We start from the raw sequence: 16,272 nt of genomic DNA on the forward strand, positions 1-16,272 counted from the left end.
AGGGTTGCAATTCCATTGCCGGTCGCGGTGCGGGCGCGACACTGAGGGTTGCGATTCCGTTACCAGTCGCGAAAAAAAAAAAAAAAAGACATATGCTAGAGCTCAGACATATCCCAATACTCCTAAATATTAACACTACAGTAATGCCTCCTGCCTGTCATCAAGTACCTCCGTGAATTCGCCCTCACAGGCTTCACAGCTACACTGCAATGGAATTATTACGGAAAACTGAGGCTTAGCGAGAATAAAGAATTTGCTTGGTAGCCCGGAGATAAGCACCACGTCAGAATTCAATTCAGTTCTGACCTGGAGATGAGTTCCTGTCTGTTCTGCAGGCCACATTCACTGCCTCTCTGACTGGCCAGCATCCTGACCTACCTCAGTTCAGTCATTGGGCAAGAGGTGGTCAATTAATCACCACTCCGGCAAAAGTTGTTCAAAGAAGCATCATTCTCACATTTAGACTACACTATTTTGATATATTTTTCTTGTAAAGGCATATCATTAAAATGTGACACCTTAATAATTTAGTTGATGAATTGGGATTAAAAAATCTTAATATGAGTTGAAATAGCAAACAGAATAGTAAGTAAAACATAAGTAACTCATCTTTTTGTTGTTTGTAGAGCGAAATTTCGAACATAATTATTTTGTTCTACCATTAGCTGCTTTGCACACGCCTAAGAGTTTTGGGTTGTCTCTGGAAAAATAAAAGGACACTTTGTATTGACTTTTACCAGCTATTAAATATTTAAAAACATAAGTAGAATGTAAAGTTCCCTGCTCTTAAGAAACAGCTGCTGTTGTCCTAGAATTTTCCATTCAAATATGTATTATCATATATAAACGTAGTCGTTTTCCTTCTGTGACTGATTGCCTTTTTCAGTTTTAAGTGAAATCCAGGGTTGGATTTATGGGTTAGATATTTTAAAGTGTGAATGGCACTTTGGGGATGTGTCATTCTGATAATACTTTTAAAGGCTCAAACCTTTAACCATCGGAAATCTTTGTAAATATTGATCCCCAAAAGTAGTGTACTTGAATTTCAAAAACATGAGAGAGAACTTTCAAGTTTTGTGTCTCATCAAAGACCTGAGGACCAGAAGCATGCACACCCACCCAGCTGTTCGGGTACGGGGACCATGGTTTGCTGTCTCATGGATTGACTCCATTAACATGAGTTTACTATTCCAGGAAATTCTTACCCAGGAAAAACAATTGAAAATATTTTCATTATTTGTTCCAGGAACTTCCTAACAACCCACTTATCTGAACTAGATAGAACTAGAGCTACTAATGTGCTCTCAGAATAAATACCCCTTCTCAGGACAACAGATGCATCAAATGACTGTTTACTCTTCAAGACTCACCTTGAAACCCTGCCTTCACCATGTGCCTCTCTCCTAGATTTTTACAGCATGAACTTGCCCAATTCTAGCCATGCCTCTACATTCAGAGGCCCTCCTTCCACCAGACCCCTCAAATCACATAAATGTCCCACTTTGGCCTGCCCACTCCCCTCAGATGCTGCTAAGACTTTTTCAAGGTAAACTCAGTTTTGCCAACAGATTATTTTGACTGTATTGTGTGGGAGCCAGCACTAAATAGACCCAAGTAATGTCTACACACACCCATGAATGTATCTTCAATCTATATCCACAATTTTTAGGTAAGCAGATACATAAAAGGCTCCACTTTGAATCATCAAAAACCTAAAAGCTTAACTGTAAACATTGTCAACAACCTTCTTGGCTGCTTCTGCACATAAAGGAAAATGGGATGTTTTCACTGTCTCCCCTATACATTTTTTGTCCCCAGAGAATGATCTAGATCAATAGTAAATTGTAAATAACCAAAGAGTAAGGGGAGGATGAAGGGCAGGAAGAGAGAGGAGGAGGTAGAGGAAGAAAAGGGAGCAAAGATTAGTTATCAATCCTGGCAACATCAGGCTTTAAAAACTAAGTCCAAAGTCAAGCACAACTTTCTGAAGGGCAACAGCAGAAGTTAATTGGTAGCGTGGGAAGGTAAAGTCCCCAGGACTGCAAAGCACTGTCTGTTTTTTAAAAAGGGGTGTGAGTGTGGGGTACGTAACATTTATCAGGCACTTAATGTTCACCAGGAAGTTCCCAAGTGCTTTACAGACTATTTAATTCTTACAACAAGTCTGTGAATTATGAATTATGGTAATTTTGACATATTTTTGAAAGGATTCAGCAAGTGGTTCAGTAACCAGTGCCCAGCTGAGCATGGCTGCTACCCTGTGCTGTGCTCAGCTCTGAGCTGAGGCTCCTCCCTTCAGAATGAGCCTCTCCCCATTGGTCCTTCCCACTCTCACCTTCCTCCCATTTGTCCTCCCACTCGTAGTCTTCCCATTGGTCCTCCCATTCTCTCCTTCTTCCCATTGGTCCTTCCCACTCTCTCCTTCTTCCCATTGGTCCTCCCACTCTTAGTCTTCCCATTGGCTCTTACCACCCTCTCCTTCTTCCCATTGGTCCTTCCCACTCTCGCCTTCTTCCCATTGGTCTTCCCATTGGCTCTTTCCACCCTCTCCTTTTTCCCATGGGTCCTGCCCACTCTCTGCTCAGCCTTTCTCCCTCGACCGGGCTTTTCCCCCATCTCTGCCTTCCTGCATTGTCAAAAACAGTAGCTGTGGAACACTGAATTACGGCTAGTGCCACAGGTTAAAATAAGAATATGTCGTATATATTGGGTTGAATAAAATATAGTTTTAATATAAGTTTCTCCTTTCCTTTTTACTTGTTTTCAATGTGACTGCTAGAAAATGTAAAATTATATGTGTGGCACTCACTAAATTTCTATCAAAAGGTGCTGTCTGACCATCTCTTCTGCAAAAAAGCCGAAAAGGTGGTCACAAGGAAAAAACAGTTTTACTTTTTGTTGTTGTTGTTTTTTTTAACCTCTTCTACAGCTCCAAAATCATAATGCTTTTATCTCCTTTTCTTTTCTTTTTCTTTCTTTCTTTTCTTTTTTCTTTTTTTGGGAAGGGAAATCCCCAAAATATAAAGGCTTTGAGAACTATAATAATTTTTATATGTTCAAAGAAACAAAGTCACTAATCACACTATAAAATCCACTAATGTATCAAACATGCCAGCACAACCTGAAAATTGGCTCATTTTAGCTTTTATTTCCTTAATTACACATCTACATAACCAAATTCTGGTTTAAAAGATCATTGTACTATTTGGAATACATTTTTTAGTACATGTCCACATACAATACTGACTTAGAAGCTTAGAAAGCCTATTAGAAAACCAAAAAAACATCAGCTGAATCCTTTTTCTCAAAGCAACAGCGATGCTTCATTGATGAGAAAACTGACATTATTGCTGCAGTGGAAAGGAGAGCTCCACCTTGACAGTCTCAGCAGCCTCTAGAAGGAAAACGATAAAGTGTGTTGTTTATAGTTCGGGGGCTCTGGTTCAGGTGGCATCTAATGAGGACTGGGTAAAACTTGCGACATAATAGCTTAAAATCAGTGGACACGGGTTCAGAGGTGAGAGTTTTGAAGAGAATCATGGAGAGTAAACAGCTATTTGATGTTATCTATTGAGAGTTGACTGCTCTGATGTTCATTTAAATGGATTTTGGGGAAGTTCCTGAAATGAACAATAAAGTTATTTGCTGCTCTTATGTTCTTGGACAGAATTTCCTGGAACAGTAATGTCATGTGGATAAAGACACTGCGGTAGTAAAGATATGCTAATTTATGTTCTAAGCTGTGTTAAGGCAGATCGTTTCTGGTCTCCGAGGTAAATTTTCAGAGTTTTTGCTGTGAAGTTAAGGAATCCTGAGGCCTTAGAACTGACGTGGATGGCCTCAGAAAAGGTGTGGGGACCAGGGTCAGCAGAGTCTCCTGGGCATGGGGACATTACGTATTCTCCAAACATGGCAGGAGCTAGTCCATTATCTGCTAATGTCCACAGCATCTGCCCGGACCCCGAGCAGCCCTCCTTTTCAGCGTGGATCTGGGGAGGGGCCACTTAGAAAACATGAGTACTGCCCTCGCCCTTAACAGACCTGCGAGCCTTGAGCACTGCGGGATGGACCAGCAGAGGGCTGTGGTAGACTAAGGAGACGTGTGAGCCAAGTGCCACCAAATGCTCAGCACATGTGATCTCAGAAGGTTCCTCACCACAAGGCAAGTATTTCACTTAGACCTTACTTGAGGCTCAAAAAACTTCAGTAACTTGTCCGCAATTACCCAGCTGGCAAAAGGAAGAGCTAGAATTCAAACTCATGTCTGTCTGTCTCCAAATATCATTACAAGTATCACCACATTGTGCTGAATCTGATCCTTGGTTAAGAAGAACACCAGCCCTGTGGCGGGCGGGGACCAAGTGGACGGTGGAGAATGGGACACGGAGACCACAGGGCAAGCTGAAAAAAAGCCTGAACAAAGGGGTCACGTTGAAAATGAGAGGAGGCCAAGTTCAAAGAAACATTTCAAAAAGTGAAAGTATTGTAAATCTTAGATAAACTAAGAAAACTGGCACTTATGTTTCATATGTACCCATGATTTTTTTTATTCCAGGTGAAGAAAAATCCCTGAAGCTTAGCTGAGCTTCTAAGGCTGGGGCATCAAAGGCTCAGGAGCAGCCCACAGCGGGGCCTACCCCATAACCTGCATGAGCGGCGGCAGTTTCAGAGGAACAAGGAGGGAAGCAAATGTGTCAAATGTATTTTACAAATCTGAAATATAATCTGGGCCGGCCCGGTGGCGCACTGGAGAGTGCACCGCTTGGGAGCGTGGCAGCGCTCCCGCTGAGGGTTCGGATCCCATGTGGAGACCAGTTCCTGCTCACTGGCTGAGCGCGGTGCGGGCACAACACCGAGGGTTGCGATCCCGTTGCCGGTCCCCGGTACGGGCGTGACACCGAGGGTTGCGATCCCATTACCGGTCAGTAAAAAAGACAAAAAAAGGAAAAAAAAAAAAGAAAAGAAATATAATCTAAATTATCACTTTCACAGAAATCCCATTTATCATTACATTCTTGAGAATTGCAAATGAGCTATAGGATGGCTTGGATTAATTTATACATGCTAATATTCAGTTAAGGGGGAGCAGTCCATCTCAGCAAATGTGTTTTTTTGTGTCACTTGTTCTATATTGTTGATTACATTTTCATTGTCTTGTTTTGTTGTATTATATTCCTGACACACAAAAATGAACCAAGTGCTCAAAACTGATTCACTGAAGTACAGATGAAGAGGTGGCAATTCCAACAATACTAGTTCAACTTAGAGAAACACACGCCCATGAGGGAGAGACTAACACTCTCCCCAAAGATAGATAGGGAAACTGAGGCATTGCCTTAGTGTATTTGGGCTGCAATAACAAACTAACATAAACTGGGTGGCTTAAAACAACAGGAGTTTATTTCTCGCAGTTCTGGAGGCTGGGAAGTCCAAGTTCAAGTTGGCAGCAGATTCAATGTCTGGTGAAGGCCCCATTGTGGTTCATAGATGGCCCTTATCTCACTGCATCCTCATATGTGAGACATGTGACAAGGGACACAGGAGCTCTCTGGGGCCTCTTTTATGAAGACACTAATCCCATTCATGGGGACTCTACCCTCACGGCCTAATCACTACCCAAAGCCCCCACCTCCTAACACTATCACCATCTTGGGGATTAGGATTTCAAAACATGAATTTTGAGGGGACACAAACATTCAGTCTATAGCAGGCACACAGAGATTTCTTAAGCTAGGATTACAAAGCTCCTAAGTGGCCGAGCCTGGACATGAACTGCAACACACTCCACACAGAGACCTGTTCTGTCATCACCAAAAACCTGGGAGTGTGTTTGCTGAATTAATGACTACTTTTGATCCATTATTTACACTTAGTATTAATGGAGCACCTGCTAAGTAGAATAAAACTGGTTAAACTTGAACGCGAACCCACAAACTACTTCATTCATAGGGGCAGCTGGCATTGCTTGATCTCAATGCTGCAATCTCAATGCTCTTGATCTCAATATTGTGTTGAAGGAAATAGTGGAAATTGAAAAGTTATCTTTGGAACTGGATATACATGCTTTTACTATGCTTTGTGAAGAACGAGGGAGTGAGTTTGCCTTTTCACCCTGAAGTGTGCTCGCTCATAAAGGAGAAGCATAGTTGGTATTCAAAAAAATTTTAATGAAGAATGAGGTCAAGATATTTCTTCAGTACCTTGATAATACTAATTAAAACCACCTCTAAAATTTCATGGGGCTTTGTCAATTTTAGATCTCAAAGATATTCAGTGTCTTACCTATACTGAACCTGTAACTCTAAAGCCTAAATGTCATAACTATTAATGTTGAGGACAAGACAGCAGAATTTCGTGAATAAAGCTAACTATGGATCAAACAGTCCAACCACCTGAAATTAAATCTTTCGCAATACTTGTTTATTTTTTTCACTCACTGAAGGAAGAGATCAATGGCCTATTATCATTTCTATATTTATAAACTAAACTAAGGTCAAATATTTTCCAAAATGCTTTCAGAAACATATACAACCAAAGAACAAGTTAGAAACCCATTTCCAGCTATAGTTCAAGTTAACATATAATCTCTCAGTGTTTGAGGATGAGGTATTTGTCACTTTGATACCTGCAAAGCACTACAGCTAGTAAGGGGTGAGAAATATCACCATTAAGTCTGGGTCTATGTTCAATCCAAATATCCAAAACTTCCTGCCAGAGCCACCAAAAAGTTACTATCATCTTAATGCTTATAATTATGTTAGGATTTTCTAATTTAATAGAAATAGAGAGTAATGAGCTTAATTGAATTAGATAGATGTGGTTCATCTGGACATAACAGTAAGAAATCCTCTCTCTCTCTCTCCAATGAGTTCTAATTTAATAGAAATAGAGAGTAATGAGCTTAATTGAATTAGATAGATGTGGTTCATCTAGACATAACAGTAAGAAATCCTCTCTCTCTCTCTCCAATGAGGAGTGGGATGGTAGACACTGCAGTGGGGCTCTGAGTTTCATCTGTCTTTCCCAGCCACACTTCTGTCACTAAGTTGTATCCTCAAGGTTATCACATTATGCAAGGTTGCTGCTAGATCTCCAGCCACCTCACTCACATCCTAAACTGTAAAACAAAGGAAAGACCAAAGAAAGAATTGGATGTGAAGGCAGGCGTCTCACATTCTCTACCACTAGGCCAGTGTGAGGAGGGGTATGAAACTGTGGCTCATTTATCCAGGGTAGAACTGAGTGAAAGTTCTTCAAATGATAGCGCCCCTTTTAAAGCAATTAAAAAATTCGTTAGTTTATTAAAATACTTTTTTTGTTATTTTTTAAATTGCCATCAGTCTTTTCTCTTCCTAAAAATGGACATTCGCAATTGTTGGCCACTCATTAAATGGACTGCATATGCCCACAGTTTGATATGCACTTATCCGTGTGATTCAGTTTGAAGGGGCCAAAAAGCCCAGTTGCCCTGGACATCAATCCCACTGGACTCCACTCTTTACCGATTCTAAAATCCCCACCAACAGAACGAGCATGTGTTTTGAAGTATCAGACACACCAAACATTTCATAACTTGTTCATGACTGTTTTCCTAGCTGACCTCTGAGCTAACAGGGTCCCGATCTCTACCACAGCCATTGCTGTGTCCTCAGAGTATGGAGACTCTCCAGCACAGAGACTGAATGATTGAGTGAATGAGTAAAGGAACAAAGAAAGGCCCGAGTGGGTGACATCCAAATGTCACTAGATATTTGCTATGTCCATTTTCCCAAATGCAAAATACTATATGACCCAGTTCTCCTCAAGGCTCTTTGATGGTAACAGATGTGAGAACGAGTAGAAAACTTTTAAAAAGTAGAGCTGTGTAGTGTTTGTATTATATTATGTGTCAATTGTGATCACTGTTAATCATCAGTACGGTAATGCTTTTTAGTTTTAGAAATGCTGGAGGTGTCCTGAAAAATTATCCACTACGTTACATGATATAATCGTGAGTTCTGGGTTTTCATTCCATTCCCACCACCCTTACACTGTGTGACCTTTCAGAAAACAGAACCGGACTTGTCTACACCCCAAGCCCCTCTCTTAAGAAATGAAGAAATTTTTGTGTGTGTGTGTGAGAGTGTGTGTGTGTGTGCATGTGTGTGAATTGATTCATTCACCTTTAGCTTCCACCAATGAGTGAAAACATGTGGTATTTCTTTTTCACTGCCTGACTCGTTTCACTTAATATCACTCTCACACACACAAAAAAAAACAAACAAACAACAACAACAACAACAAACAAAAAAACCAGGTGGGGGGGGAGAGGAAGATATAACAACCACAATTTTTTTTGAAGTTCTTACAACAAGAAAATGGAGGGGACACACTTGGGTGGGAGTGGGGAGAGGGAGGAGGGAGGGAGGTTTTGGTGATGGGACACAATAATCAACCACATTGTATATTGACAAAATAAAAATAATTTTAAAAAAAAAGAAAGAAAGAAATGCAGAAATACGATTGGAAAGTTCTAGAGAACGTGGAGGCCGAGGCCATCGGGCAGGGGTTGGAGGGAGGCGGGTCTGCGCCCAGGCCCCACCGGCCGCACCTGCTCGGGCCCATAGGGACGTGGCCCTGTTGCTGCTCTGGCAGGTCCCCTCCCGGCCCGCGCCCTGTCCCACAGCCCTAGGCTGGCAGACGGGGCCTCGCCTGGATGGCCAAGTGGAGGGCATCTAGGGCGGTTTTAAAGATGCACCGAGCTGAGGTGTGAGAGGTGACCAAGCCTGCCCCGCGCCACCGTCACGCGCTGCCCCCCTGCCGCCTGCTTTGGACACTCGGGAGCCCGGGCGCACCAGGCACCGTGGCAGGCGACGGCGCGGTGGGGAGACCTGGGCACCCTCTCTGCGGGGCTGCGGTCAGGCTGCGGGTGGCAGTGCCCGGGGCTGGGCATCCCCTCCCCAGGCCGCCCTGACTACTCCGGCTCCCTCGTCCCACACGGCTTAAAGCCGGACCAACACTGTCCCCAGAACCCCCCTGTGGGGCTGAGCCAGAGCTCCCCTCTGTGGACCCCTCAGAAAGAAAGAAATGCAGAAATACGATTGGAAAGTTCTAGAGAACGTGGAGGCCGAGGCCATGGGGCAGGGGTTGGAGGAAGGCGGGTCTGCGCCCAGGCCCCACCGGCCGCACCTGCTCGGGCCCATGGGGACGTGGCCCTGTTGCTGCTCTGGCAGGTCCCCTCCCGGCCCGCGCCCTGTCCCGCAGCCCTAGGCTGGCAGACGGGGCCTCGCCTGGATGGCCAAGTGGAGGGCATCTAGGGCGGTTTTAAAGATGCACCGAGCTGAGGTGTGAGAGGTGACCAAGCCTGCCCCGCGCCACCGTCACGCGCTGCCCCCCTGCCGCCTGCTTTGGACACTCGGGAGCCCGGGCGCACCAGGCACCGTGGCAGGCGATGGCGCGGTGGGGAGACCTGGGCACCCTCTCTGCGGGGCTGCGGTCAGGCTGCGGGTGGCAGTGCCCGGGGCTGGGCATCCCCTCCCCAGGCCGCCCTGACTACTCCGGCTCCCTCGTCCCACACGGCTTAAAGCCGGACCAACACTGTCCCCAGAACCCCCCTGTGGGGCTGAGCCAGAGCTCCCCTCTGTGGACCCCTCGTGGGCTTTTCCTGGACACCCCCAGCGTGGCCTCCTTCCCCACGGGCCGACCGGTTCTTCCTATGTCCTCCTATCGCGCTCCCAGGAATCCTGGTCCCGGGACTTCTGGAGGATCGGAGCTAAGACCCCACAGGGATCGGGGGCAACAGCCGGGTGGGCTGAGGAGGAGCGAGGCCGGACACAGCCCCGTCCACTTCAGGGAAGCGCTCAAGTCTCATCCCAATCGGGGATGTCAGAGGGCGAGGCAGCCAGTGAAAGGGTTGTCGCCCCTGCGTCCCACCTCACAAAATCCTACTTAACAGGCAAATCCATCCAAAGTTTTCCATCCAAAACTTGTATAAAACTAGGATTCATAGTAGCAAAAACCGCCAGGTACTTTGGTGAAATCTTTGAGCTAAAAACATCTGCATGTGTATGAATACAGTTTTTACTCTCCCTCTAAAGGTTTTTGGCCCTAACTAGGCAGAACCCTAAAAATATTACAGCCTGACTCATGTTAGCTAATGTTATATTGATTTAGAAAAACAAATTGGCCAAGACACAGTTTTTCAAAACTGCTATGCAATAATCTAATGCTAATTTCTCCACTGCAATTACATTTGGATCTGGCACTAAACAATGAGTAAATCAACTTTTCAATAGGCTTTTTTAGCCTGCTCCTATGACTGAATTACACACGTTTCCCACAATGCTCTTAATTTCAGAACTCATTTCCTACCGTAGTGGATACCATTTTTCTGACTGTCCTTTCGTGACTTTGAGGCATTTTCTATATTTGGTTCCTCAAACACCTGATTTAGTTATGACACAGAGTGTGAGGAAAGCTTATGTCACATATAGATACAGTTTTTACTCTTTAGTGAAAAGGTAGATTTACATGATCTATGGATAGGAACACATTAAAATGGGAAAGGGGATTTACATGTGTGTCACAGACAGTTGCAACAATAACCCGGCTTCATTGTGTCTCAACAACTCATTTTAATTTTTCTTCCATCTCTTTTACTCTAACAATTCTTTCAGTCCAGCCCACATGATATTCTATTTGAAAATGAGTCTGATTTATTCTTTGATTTAATTTGTCAAAAGCCCTTATTCATAGATTTATAATTAATTGGTAACCACTCTTCTATTTCGTAGACCTAGAAAAATTTCTACTAAGAATGTTCTTTAATTGTCTCTAAAATGTTTGGTGCTTTTTCTACAAATGCCCATCTTAAAGTTTACTTTTATTACCCTTGGGAAATCCAAAGAAGCAGACCAAAGTACTATATACAGCTTGTAGTCTGGCATGTCTCTTTTCTCCAAAGTATCACCAAACAGACGTTACCTCACTGTGTGCAGCTTCTTTAGGGGATAATCCCCAGCAGGGAATCCTCCCAAGCCAGAAGGAACAGCCATCTTCTGTCCATAATCTCCCACCTAGAAGCATAGAAGAATCACCCAAGCCAGCCGGCCCACGGAGCAGTCACGTGGATGTAATCTCCTCACCTCAGGATGCCTTCCAGCACCTCATCAGAGATGAAGATGGAAATACTGTGGTGAGTTCTGTGAAGCTACTCTCTGGGAATGTGTCTAATACTTAACCCACTGTATGACAGCTACGGCTATCACAAGCAAGGAGCACGGGGGTGGCTTAAACAATGGAAATGTAGTTACTCACATTTCTGGGGGCTAGAAGTTCAAGACCTAGGTGTCAGCAGGTTGAAGTTCTTCCAAGGTCTCTCTCCGTGGCTGTAGACAGCTGCCATCTCCCAGTGTGCTGACATGGTCATCCCTCTGTGTGTGTCTGTGTCCTAATCTCCTTTTCTTATAAAGACACCAGTTCTATTGGGTTAGGGCACACCCATATGACTTCAATTTACCTTAATTATCTCGTTAAAGAACCTATCTCCAAATACAGTCACATTTTGAGATACCAAGGGTCAGGGCTCCACCATATGAGTGATGGGGGTCACAGTTCAGGCCATAACACCCACTTTCTGTGTGTTGCAGCTATGTGATTATGCTGGCTTTGGCAGGCCCAGCAGGAATTCTAGCCATGGGTTTGGGTTTGCTATGATTTGCATGTGACCCCTCCAAAATTCAGGTGTGGTCAAGTGTGGTAATATTTGGAGGTGGGGCATTTAAGAGGCGATTAGGCCGTGAGGGCTGCTCCTTAGTTAAAAGGGTTAAGGCCATTATAAAAGAGGCTTCACACAGTGCAGCATTTGGCTAGCTCGCTAGCTTGCTTTTCTACTCTTCTGCCATGCCAGGACACAAGAGAGCAGCCCTCACTGGACAATTGAACTTGCCAGTGCCCTGATCTTGTACTTCCCAGCCTCCAGAACAGTGAGAAAATAAATTTCTTTCCTTTATAAATTACCCACCTCAGGTATTCTGTTATAGCAACACTGAGAACAGAAACCTAAGCCCTGCTGAATTTACTCTCCATTTTCCCCAACATCTCATAGCTCCTCATCACAGCACTGCACTGCTGGATGGAGAGGCCTGAAGCTCAGGATGCCTGGGACAGTCGAGCCCAGCTTGGCAGAGGAAGCAGGGGCTGTCTATGATGGGTGCCTAGAGAGAGGTGTTCATGACTCTGGATCGAAGAAAATTCTCAAAATTACAGCTAGAGAGCACCCAAAAATGGTCCAGCCTTCAGAGAGACAAGGAATGTTTGGTTTTTTGTTCAGCAGGAAAGTTGGGGCTGAAGCATGAAGACCCATGTGGAGCTAAAATTGGTTTTCTTTTTTAAAAATTATTTTCTATAATGATCCAATTGGAATCAAGACTTTCAGAGACTTAGAGTCACAGGTTTTTATAACATAGGTGGGAATTTTCCTTAATGAGGAATACTATAATACTGTATAATGTATGGTTTAACTTAACTCAATACTCATGCATTCCCACCTAGGAATAAATGGCCCAGTCTCCTGACATAGGTGGGAATTTTCCTTAATGAGGAATACTATAATACTGTATAATATATGGTTTAACTTAACTCAATACTCATGCATTCCCACCTAGGAATAAATGGCCCAGTCTCCTGTATAAATCCTCTGGACAACTCAAAGCCAATCCATCATGAGAGCGAGACCTAGACTGGACTCCTTTTTGATTCTGGGCTTTGCTTAAAGGGCCGGACCAGGAACCTCTGTTCTGTTCAATTCAACAAACACATTCTCAGTACCTCCACTGCAGACACCTGCCAAATGCAGCCACAAACAACCAGTAAGGAGGGGGTGAGATCCTGGGAAAGAGCTGCTGAAGTAAACTTTGCATGGAGGAAATTTAATGGGGAGTGCCCTTGGGATCAAGTCCTATAGGGTGAAAAGGGAGTGGGATTGGGCAGAGGGAGGAGCTGAGCTGTGATGCAATGTGTGCAAAGATCTCAGCCTAGCCCAAGGGAGCTCTGGAGCTGGAGAGCCCTGCAGAGCTGCTCCACTTTGAGGCAAGGAGGCTTGCCCTTTGTAAACCGACTCATCCCGAATAGATGAGTCCTTCGATCCTAGCTGCCCTGTAGAGAAGCCTGACCTGGCTAAGGCAGCTCTGTTTAGCAGAGAGACCTGCTGCCAGCTGCTGGCCACCCACATTGCCAGCTGCTGAGGGGTCAGCGCTCAGCCTGGTAGTGAGGAACCCAGGTGGTACACCCAGCACCCACCTCAACTGCACTCCAGGCCTGGAGGAGCCCTATTTCTAAGTCACTACATTGCAAAGCAGAATGTATCAACTGCTGTGGAAGAGATAAAAATAATAGCAAAACCACACACTCTGAGAGCAGACCAGAATAACTCTGATGAGACCAAAGAAAACCTTACAGAAGCAGCACTGATTAAGCCAGGATGTGAAGAACCAGTGGAATCGTGGAGTGAGGGGAGGACGACGGGCACTCCACGTGGAGAAAACAGCATGCAAAGAGGAGCGGTGCAGGATGAGGCTTGGAGGCAAATACTGAGTGGTGCAAGTTGTCTAGAGCAAAAGGGAGGGAAGGGAAGGGAACTGGAGAGAACAAGAGTGGACAAAGGTGGGAGAAAGCAGGAGGAAGCCGGGGCCAGGGCAGTGCCTGGCGTCCATGACAAGTCATCGTGACATATCAGGGCCACTCAGGAGTGAGGTGCAGTGAGCTAAGACTGACATTTAACCTATAAAGTCTGTGTTACTGCTCTGTCCCTCACGAGATGAAATAATAGCTCTGGGCAGCATTATTTATGAGTTTTATGAACACACGCAAGCCCTTGCTTCTGAATTGTTTCACTATTGAGGGAAACTGATTTAACTCAAGTGTCTACCCCGTGTCCTGTGGGCATCCCAGCACTTCTTCCTATTCCTATTAGGATTCTTGGAGGGACTATGTCGCTTGGTCGCCACGCACTCTTAATTCCCACCTCTCCAAATTTCTGGTCACCACTCAAAGCAATTGCAGATACTGGTCTCGTTCCCTGCGACACACGAGTGCTGCCCTCTGCAGAGGCCCATGAGCTGCCCAGAGTCTGCCCTGGAATCCCAGCCAGGCGGCCTGACCCCTGCCCCGGCCCCAGGGCCATGCACAGCTTTCACTGGGCTTTAATGCTTAATATAACTTTAAAGAAGATATACTGTAATGTATAATTTATATTCACCACAAAGGTGCATGTGGCAGTCTAGTTATTATAAAAGAGTCCTGAGCAAATTCCTTTCTCTGATTCACACTGTATGCCATTTTAAAAAGGCATGAAACTTCGTATATCCTTATAAGTCACTTTAGCAGTAATTGGGTAAACAATACAAATTATAAATAATAGCTGACAATTTTGTCACTAACTCAAACTATTCATTTTTGTTTAAAAGGGATAATAAGTTGATATAATTTCAACTATATAATTTACAGTAATAGATTCATTCTCTTTTGGCTCAATGGAAAAACTGAGAAATGCAAAGTTTGTGACTATGCTTAATATTCATCGGAAATAGCTATTTATGGGCCAGCCCCGTGGCTCACTCATGAGAGTGCGGTGCTGGTAGGGCCGAGGCTGCGGGTTCGGATCCTACTTAGGGATGGCCGGTGCACTCGCTGGCTGAGCGTGGTGTGGATGACACTGTGCCAGGGGTTGTGATCCCCTTACTGATCAAAAAAAAAAAAAAAGAAAAGAAATAGCTCTTTACTGTATTTCATGAAGGATGCAGGAAAAAAATCTCTGCCATGTGTTTATTTTGTCTGACCTCTAGTGGAAATAACAATGATATTTTTCGTTTCTGTTAAGTATCTGTATTATTTTCTTGCAAATTATTCTTTGACACACAAATACATTAGCAAGTAAGTAGAGAAAAAAATATTGCACTGAAAATCAGGAAATACAAAGATAAATTACAAACAGATTTTAAGAGATGTTTATTTTTAGATAGACATTATTTATCAGCAGCCATTTTTTGATGTAGCAAATTCCTTCTCACCTTCTCCCATATTTCCTCCATAATTGTTCTAACACCTGTACATTTTTACACAATTTTTATCACTAGACAGATGAGTTGAAAAAACTTGCTAGTAAAAACCTTTTTGAAAAACTATTTATTTCCTCCATAATTGTTCTAACACCTGTACATTTTTACACAACTTTTATCACTAGACAGATGAGTTGAAAAAACTTGCTAGTAAAAACCTTTTTGAAAAACTATTCTGAAGAAAAAATCTGTAATTTTATCTAGAAGATGCATTACTAGTGCTTTTATGCATTCTGCTATTCTCAGAAAACATGAAAGCTGGACGTGCTCATTCATTGGAGTAGAAGGAAGGGTGGTGTGTTGAAGTAGGAAGGCCCTGCTGCAGCTCAACGTTTCTACCCCCCACCACACTGGTAAGCTGCATTTCCCAAAACAGTGACACCCCGCAAGGATCAGACAATCCCATGCACATGAAGAGCACTGTCCAGTGAGGGGAGATCGCTGTACAGCAGTGCAGGTTGTATAGGTTGTATACTGACTGAACGGTGACGGCAAGACTTGCATGAGGGTGACATGGGGTCCTCACCAAACCTGTGTCCTGGGCTGGGCTGGGACACAAGAGGAAACAGCTGCCTTTGCCTGCTTCATCCACTTACTCGAAGCCTTTATTCTCACAATAACCCTAAAGCAAATGTATATAAAAGAAAAGAGCAGTGAGAAATATGCTGTTTAAGGTGGGTGGGAGAGGCCCACAAAAAGACCAAGAACTAACAGTCAGAAATGTAGACGCCCTGAAAGCAAGACTGTATCATACACTTCAGGGAAGCAGATGTTTTTAATAGGAAGAAAGTGAACGATATGGAATGTAGCAAAGAGGTCCAATAAGATGATTGAAATCTGCCCTTTGACGAAAGCTTTCTGAAGGTCATTAGGACCTTCCTGGAGCACTAGCACTGGCAATGGAGGGGACAGGAGGTGGTGGCAGAAAGAGCGAAAGAGACTAAGGCAAGCAGGCTCAAAGCTTGTGTTTCATTGCTTGTTTTGGGGTGGAAAAGACCCAAGCATGATTATGGCCCGAGGGGAAAGAATGGGTGACAGGCACAGATTATTATCTATGAAGAAATGTCCTTGAATCAGAAAGAGCGAAAGAGACTAAGGCAAGCAGGCTCAAAGCTTGTGTTTCATTGCTTGTTTTGGGGTGGAAAAGACCCAAGCATGATTACGGCCCGAGGGGAAA

This window comes from Galeopterus variegatus, unplaced genomic scaffold (genome assembly GCF_000696425.1).
Source record: "Galeopterus variegatus unplaced genomic scaffold, G_variegatus-3.0.2 Scaffold3816, whole genome shotgun sequence".
Taxonomy (NCBI): Eukaryota; Metazoa; Chordata; class Mammalia; order Dermoptera; family Cynocephalidae; genus Galeopterus; species Galeopterus variegatus.